Raw genomic sequence first — 8,961 nt, forward strand, 5'->3', positions numbered from 1 at the left:
TATGAATTAAAGTAAGGTAAAGTTTTTTAAATCAACAGATTTTCAGAAATTAAAGAAAAGGAAAAGGAATACAAAAGATTTTCAGAAGATTTTAAGAAATAATTTTTTTAAATATGCATACTTTATAATTCATAATGATTTTTCTTAAAAGTTTAGGTCCCAGGAAGTCACCAAATGTATCTTTCAGGTCTCAAGCTGAAAATGTTTGGGAAACAGTTATGTTCTAGAGAAGATAGCATTCCCTTTATAAACGGGACAACTCACAGGGCTTGGTAAACAGGACAGGTGAAGTTCTTAAAGCTGAGGCAGTCGAGGAGGCTTATGGGAACTGTAGGCAGCAGAGGCAGCAGTTTGATCTGGAACCACATCCTGATGAAGTCTGGGTCCTCCAGGTTCTCCTGGGTATCATCGACTCTGACATAGTGAGGTTGCTACGGGCAGCACAGTGCATGAAACGGGCCACATTTTCCACTGCGTTGGTAAGCTGGTAGAAGAGATGGGGAGAAGGATAATGGATGTACAGGCATGACTTTCCTATCCGACGACATCTAGAATAGAATTTGGAATCCTTTGTGTAATACATTTAAATTAAAGAAATTCAGAAACAATTAATAAAGCCTTCTCACGCCACATGATCTTTCTTCAAGGGTGATGCTGCAAGTGTCCTGGACCTCAGTGGTGTCATTGCCCATGTCCAAATAGCTGTTCAACAAGCAAGCACAATAATCAGCATCATATTCATAGATAATGGACAGTGGACGAAACAAGGGACTTACAAAGGACATAACCTGCAATATTTCTGGATGGCCACCAGAGGGTGCCCAGAGGCTGACCTTTGTTATCACTCCAAAAGCAGGACATTGTTGACCTTTGTCTTGTTAGGTTCACTATCACAAAGTGACAAATTCCTTGTGTCGGTTTGTATTTAAGTTCCCTTTAATAATTGTAACTTTGTTCAGCCACCTACCCTGTGTTCACATCTTAGTAAAGGGCTTGTGTTTGTCTTTCCTTTTGTAATCTTTGTGTCCTGCCTTGCTTAGGTCACTTGTTTAAGGTTACAATCAACAATTCCAGTTATTACTCACTCAATATTTGCTATCTCGCATGTAATATTCAAAGAAACGTTTTGAGTTAATCCATAAATAAACGTTGCCCTTTTGTTGATTTCCATTATTTTGTGTTGTGTTGTGTTGAATGTGAAAGGAAACAGAAGTCCACTAACACCACCGGCACTCTTAATTAAACTAGTTCGGCTCATCCAGGAAAATCTGTGACTTTTGTCAAGACTAGCCTGCACAACATAATTGGAAAGACAAGGACGCTGGACTGTACATGCATCTACTCACTGTATGAAAGAATATGAATTGTACTTACAACACTTGGTGGAAGGCATACTTGATTTGGTCAGGGAGTTGCCCATGGGGTAAGAATCTCTGTAATAGTGGCGGTACAACATGGTTGAACCAATCCTCCACATTTGTCACATCAAACTCTTCCATTGGTTGGGCTATGGACGTATTATGTGGCGTGTACATGCCAGCCAGCTCAGCTAGGATCCAGTTCAGCAGGGTCTGGGTCAGAGTCATGCTTCCGATCTCGGATACATTTCTCTGGAGAGCAACAGATAGATAGGAATGTCAGGGTCATGTCAGGTTAGCAGATGTAATATGCATAACCATAATAAACTAGTCATATAAAAACAAGTAATTGGCTTCTCATATATGCATATAGTATATGTATGTACGCTGTATGTACCTCACGTGTGAGATACACAAACTCACTGACGAGGCTCCCAACAGGTCTGAAAGCTCCCATCAACCCATTCACCACCTGCAAGTGTTTCAAAAAGAACAAAATAATATTGTTTAAGGTTATGAAGATTACCATCAACAATCTGGTAAAAGTTTAATTGGATGAAAGAAATGTATAATATTTAAAGCTATGCAACCTCTCTGAAGCTATTCTGTGGTGGTGGTGGTGGTGAGTAGGGGCTATGTGAGGTGTATGTGTATCCGGGGGTGGAGGTGGGGGTGGGCCCAGGACCACCGGTCATCAAGCTGTGGAAGATCAGGCTGAGGGTCCCGTTGTCCAGGCCTGCAACCTCAGGCCTCTGTAGCAGCTCAGCCTTCTGTTCTGGAGACAGCAGGTGAAGAACCTCCAACTGCAACCCGGAAGACACGGAGAGAAGGAAGGTCAATTCATAGACAGTGTAGGGGAAGTTACTTTTAATTATTACACATGACTTTCAATTAAAAGTAATCATCGTCTTCACTTGGACCACAATAACAAAGGGTGGGTGTAAAAAATGTATCTGTCACCCCCCAGACGTTACGTTTCGCGTCCGGAGGAGCAAGCCGTTAATTCAAACTATACCGTTGACGTTTAATTGTTTTGTTTTGTTTTAGTTTTTTTTTATCCCAAGAGAACAGTCAAATAATGACAGTTACAAAAATATAAGCCTGTATTTGGCCTCCCAAAAGATGCATAACAAAGAGGCATCAAATAGAACAAATAGACCAATTCCAATATTCATTTTGTGAACGTGAACACAGCTTCTGAACCATTCCTTAGCTCCATGGTTACTGAACTAAATATTGGACCCAATCGTCACAAGACACACAATATGTACAAGATTTTCATACGAAAATGGAACATTCGTGGTAAAATACGAACATTCGTGGTAAAATATATACCATATAAATAAAAGGCCCTGTTACAATGTTGAGCAGAAACAGGAGCACATCTAGCATAAGACTGAACTAGAATTTTCACAATTCAGGGCAATTGCAAAGTTTGGTTGCGCCGACGCAGAGTTCTGGGTTGCGGCCATGGGGGTCCAAGGAATCCATCGTCACATAGTTCACAGTCCAGTCTCCAGTGGTGTTGAAGATCTCAAAATAAATTATTGTTAAAGCAAACTTGCCTTTTTTTTTACCTTATTGTTCTGATCTGAGATATTGAGAGGAGACAATACCCTGAGTATATAGAGTAAATGGCATATCTGCTATTTGCAAACAAGTTGTAAATACTCAGAAGACATTTCACGTTTTCCTTATATTATGATGTCATGTTTTGTGAGTATAAGATTCAGCACCTATTTTCCCCCAGCCTGATAATAGATATTAAATACCTTGTAATGTACTTGGGAATGTCTCACCATATAATACATGTGGAACCATTACGATACTTGTTGACCTGGCTAGTAGCTGGGTTGAAGCCATACCATTTTGTATATTGTAAAATAGATACTCCCCAGCATATCAGGCACATCAATGTTACTGAATGGCGTCAATACCACAATGAAAAACTATTGTTTAGCCTACATTGTGACAGACTTGTCATCACCAGGCAGGAGTTTTGGTTAAGCTCTAATGTCCATGTAGATTGCTTCACAGTTTTACACACAGTAGAGGGATTGAAGTCCATTTTGTCCAGCAGGCAGAGATTATAGTCTGACAACACTTTCAATTACAAGCTTTGACTCTTGCATGGATCAAACCGTTAAGTGGATAAGTTGGTCAAATAAATTAAAACACACAGATTGTAGAAGGCAAAAATTATTGTCAGTTAAACAAAAAACTTTTGTGTATTATGTTCATATGTGTATGGGCTTAGGTATTAAGAGATGTTACATTCCAAAGTTTAACTTTTTGTTCAGCTTTAGTAGTGAAGAACCCTTCTGATTATGAATAGTAATTCCAAAAAAAAAAAAACACACTTCTGTATTCATTGTAAATGTTAAATACATGCGACTAAATACATTACCAAACATATAGATTCACTTTTCAACCACATGGTAAAAAGAATAATAAGTAGAGACAAAGCAGAGCAGATATAGTTTAAAGTATTTATTAACACAATTGTATTATTGGTACCTTTACTGTAAGCAACACCATCAATATATTTGGTATAATGTCCTATCAATTATTGTTATTATAGTTGTTGTTATTATGATTATATATGTAATAATAGTATGGTTATATTTTATGATTCTATATATAGGTTAATTATAGTTATTATTTATAATTATACAATTATATAGTATGGTAACTATTACAATGCCTGTAAACAGTTTATTATTGACAGATATATTGTTGATGCTATAATGATTATTATTACTACTATTACTGTTATTATCCAAAATTATATTCTAACTTTTAAGTAAATTCAATATTTTCCAGGGTGAAGCAAAAAACCCGCCTCCTATTTCAGCCAATTTAGGAGTACACGGGGAAAAAAATTCTTGCACCGACCCATTTGTTAAAAAAGGGGATCAAGCAAGCTCCTGGTAAATATATTAATATATTATTAAACAACATGTAACATTCTGAAAAAATAGGTACAAATTGTAGGGCTGCAACTATATTGATTAAGTTAATTATCTCAAAGTGTATTTTGTAGATATCTAATTTTGTATTTATCAATGAATCAATGTGTAACATTTTCCATAATTATTTTGGGATTACATTTATTAGTTTAATTAGGAAATTAAGTCCTATTTTAATAAGTGTATATCGGCTGTTTGAATAAAATTACATTTTTTGTCAAAATGAATAAAAAAATAATTTAGTCCTAATAAGTGTTACAGTCTTACAGCCCTAAAAACAAATGGTGAGTTAAACATTTACAACATGCACATGTAAATATAAGGTAGTGGGTCATGAAAAGGCAGTATACAATCCAAAATAGTTTGTTATGCATTTGTTAGAATTGATTATTTCATGTGTGAGTTTGTTATTAAATTCAGGGATGGCCAATATTGTGTTATAGAAATTGGGTACTACCGGTTCACGAGCCACAACATAAATGGAATGCAATTATCTTAGAAATATGACAATTATTCACAAAGAACATTCCTGAAAAGTAGAAAAAGGTTAAAGGCAAAAAAAATGTCAGTGCTGGACGGCTTCTGAAAAACAGGGAAACAAGTGTTAGTGTTCTTTTCAAACAAATGCTTCACAATCAATAGTTATGAAAAAAGACAAAACAATGCTACAATATGAATAAGACAAAACAATGCTATAATATGAATAAGGCAAAACAATGCTACAATATGAATAATACTGTGATTTATGCCTTGATTTCATGGATTTATTTTTGTTTTTGTGGCAAGACAATAATTTGATGACCGTGTGTATTTCCGGTAGGAGACACAAATAATCTACTTTGTGTCTACTACCGGATACATTAGCTGGTAGGAGACGGGAATCAAATTATTGGCTTAGGAATGCGACAAAAACAAAAAATAATCAGGCTTCATAGGGTGTGCAATTGATAGAAAATAAGTAAAAGACACGTAGGCACACAGAAGTGAGCATGTTTGTATGCCAGGTACTTATTAAAGCATACTTTCAAATGGAAACGAATATACTAAATAATACATTGCATCCACGACGTGAAAACACAGCAACTATACCAGTTAACTACACCACTGTACCAGTATGCAAACACAGTCTTACTTAAGTAGGGGTGCGACTGCTATTATACTGCTTCTGGGTGAATACAGTAACTGCCTTTAAAACTAAATTGTGATTTTGAGAGACCAATTTCATCCAATCAGGAGAGAGAACTCATACAGGACACATCCTATACAATCAAGTTGTTGATTATGGTTGGATGAAATTGCCAACACACCCTTAATTTTCTGTTTAAAAAGGACCTGCAGAGACAGGCTGTTCCCTGTTACTAAACAAACACAAAGCAATGATGGCTATCAGCATATAGCTTTCTATAAACTGGACAATAGCAAAGAAACAGTGCCAAGATCGATCTTGAAAACTGTCATATTGTGCTGAAACATTGGCCACATATGGATAACCACACCTCTAATCACCCCCCTATTATCACCTTTCAGTCAGCTGACTCGTCCACGCCTTTATCTCCTCCAGGCTGGATTACTGCAATGCACTACTCATCGGGATCCCTAACAAGAGCCTCCAAAGGCTCCAATACATCCAAAACAGCGCTGCTAGGGTCCTGATGAGAGTGCGAAAATATGACCATATCACACCCACCCTCCGCTCACTTCACTGGCTCCCCATCTCCTTCAGGACCGAATACAAGATTTCCCTTCTCACCCATCAGCGCCCCCCCCCCTACCTCAAAGAACTCCTCACCCCAAAACCTGCCACGCGAAGCCTCCGCTCCAACAACACCAACCTTCTTGTTGTCCCTGACACCAACCTCCGCACCATGGGCGACCGGGCCTTCTGTCACACAGCCCCATGTCTGTGGAACGCCCTCCCAGACCACCTGAGAGCGCCACAGTCCACTGATGCTTTTAAAAATGGACTAAAAACCTACCTTTTAAAAAAAGCATTTTTCTAATTTTTCCTGGACTTTGTTTGTTTTTCGTACTGAGTTTCAATTTCTAAAAGTTGGCCCTTTAGTTTAGCCTGGTTGGGTCTATTGTAATTGTTTTGTTGCCTATGCTGTTTTATGCTCTGCTTTTAATCTGTAGCACTCTGACATCCGTGAGAATGTAAAGTGCGTTATAAATAAAATGTATTATTATTATTATTAGCTGACAACTATAGAAAATGTAAGCAACATATACTTGTCACCTGAATACCAGTGGTTCTCAAACTATTGTAGTGTCAAAGAGCTTCCATTTTTTAGCCTATGCGTTAAACCACAGACCCCCACAACCTTGTATTTGACCCCAAGACAATGTCAATAAGCCAACATTAGATAGTTACACACCTTGCAGTAGGTCTGGGATGGTGTGTCTGTCACCTGGGTCCGCAGCAGGAGCTGTAAAAAAAAAGAAATACAATATTTCAGACACAAAGCTATGAAAGTACATGCATATCAATAGACAATAGCAGATCTACAAGCTCTGTCTCGCGCTGCTGGTATGAAATGCTTGCCTTAGCCGCAGCTTTCATTACACAGTAGCAGGAGTTGGTTGGGCTTGACGTGCCGGGACAGCTTGTACACGACCCAAAACCTGTCTGGTCTCACGTGGTATGAGTCTGTAATCCATTGCCTGGAAGACTTTAGGTTAGGGGGAGGGGACTAACAAACCAACTCCAAAACTCCAGAAGCCATAACTGGTGGAAGGTTGGGCTTTGGGCTAGCAACCCGAACTTGTAAAAAAACTCTTTTATGCTACAGAAACATTGATGAAAAACTTAAAACCCCAACGTCTTGGAAAGGAAGCGTCTTCAGCGTCCCTCACCGAAGAGAACATGACGACGTACATGGAAAACCGCAAGGAGACAGTGCGTCCGAAGCTTCTGACCCCTAGACGACCCACCAACATTGCTACATGGAACGTGAGAACTATGTACGCAGCCGGAAAGACGGCTATAATAGCGGAGGAGATGAAGAGGTACAGACTATCTCTCCTTGGTCTGTGTGAAACCAGATGGCTCCAGTCAGGGCAGGTCAAGTTGGCAAGCGGAGAATCCATACTGTACTCTGGACACCCAGACGACTCGGCACCACATACAGAGGGAGTTGCGTTCATGCTTTCCACAGAAGCGCAGAGGGCCCTCATCAGCTGGGAACCCGTCAACTCACGGATTATTACAGCCAAATTCCAAACTACACATAAGAAAATAAACCTCCAGGTAGTACAATGCTACGCTCCCACAAACGACGCAGACGATGAAATCAAGGAACACTTCTACAACCAACTATACCACATACTTGAGACCAAAAAAGGAAAAGACATCATGATTCTGATGGGAGACATGAACGCAAAGATAGGAGGAAACAACAATGGCTTTGAACTGAACATGGGAAGACAGGGACTAGGAACCATGACTAGGAACCATGAACGAACGCTGACCATGTAACAGAAAACCAGATTGACCACATCTGCATTAGCCAAAAGTTTAGGCGCTCATTGCTGGATGTCAGAGTGAAAAGGGGAGCTGACGCTGGATCTGACCATCATCTAGTTACAGCAAAAATCGAGTCGAGCACACCCCTACATATAGCGCCTATGGTCATATGTGATGTGGACTGACGTGATGAAGACTTACCTGCAAATGACTTATAAGTGACGTGAAATGATGAGACGCAAATCAAATTACGCAAAATGATACGAGACATAAATCCACATCACATACTACACTACACTACACTACACCAGACATACACTATGGTCATTATGTGATGTGGATTGACGTAATGAAGCTTTAACCGCAAATGATTAGATCTGATGATATAGCACTGACGATGGTCCTATGAACTAAATGTGTGTTGCTGCACTTTTCACTTTGAGCACTTGGATCACTTTATGATCATGAAACAAATAAAACAAAAATAGATTTTCTTAATCTCAGTCTATAAATCTTCCTATTTTTCCTTTTAGTTTCCTATTTTTTTTTTAAATAAAACATTTACAGAAATAAAAAGTTCTCATATTTCAAAAGCTCATACATTTAAGGCAACAAATGGACCCTGGTCCACTGTTTCCCAAGTTATGGGTCGGGACTCAATAATGGGTCGTGGACACATTTTCTTGGGTCATGAGTAAATAGCCGAAATAGAGTCAAATTCAACATTCAGCAATTTCAGGATATCGGCACATCAGAACTGTACCAAGTCACACTACACAACCGGTTCCAAGCACTACAAGGTCTACAAAACCAAGAAACCCCTAGATCACTGGAGGATAAATGGGCTAGTCTGAAAACGATATGGAAAGAGACATGTGAAGAAGTGGTAGGGAGAAAGAAGGTAAACAACAAACCGTGGCTTTCCATGGAGACGTACAAGAAAGTGGGTGAGAGAAGGGGGAAAAAGGAGGCACTAAACAGAAGTAAAACCAGAGCAACAAAGGCCAAAGCACAAAACGAATATGAAGCAGTAAACAAAGACGTGAAGAAAAGTGTCAAAAGGGATAAAAAGAAGTACATAGAGGATCTGGCACAACAGGCAGAGGAGGCAGCAGGAAAAAACAATCTTAAAGAACTTTACATGACTACAAAAAAACTCATAGGCAAGTTT

General features: G+C 38.9%; 1 long non-coding RNA gene across 1 annotated transcript; it reads right to left on the bottom strand.

Annotated features, from left to right (window-relative positions):
* Nucleotides 1-414: 414 nt before the first annotated feature.
* Nucleotides 415-1,434, bottom strand: LOC311063323. Its single transcript, XR_014602578.1, has 3 exons — nt 1,375-1,434; nt 627-702; nt 415-484 (listed from the first exon to the last, which is right to left on the bottom strand). It is a non-coding gene; the product is annotated as an uncharacterized lncRNA (long non-coding RNA).
* Between the last annotated feature and the right edge of the window lie 7,527 nt (nt 1,435-8,961).

Source organism: Gymnoscopelus microlampas, assembly GCF_963454915.1.
Source record: "Gymnoscopelus microlampas genome assembly, chromosome: 16".
Classification (NCBI taxonomy): Eukaryota; Metazoa; Chordata; class Actinopteri; order Myctophiformes; family Myctophidae; genus Gymnoscopelus; species Gymnoscopelus microlampas.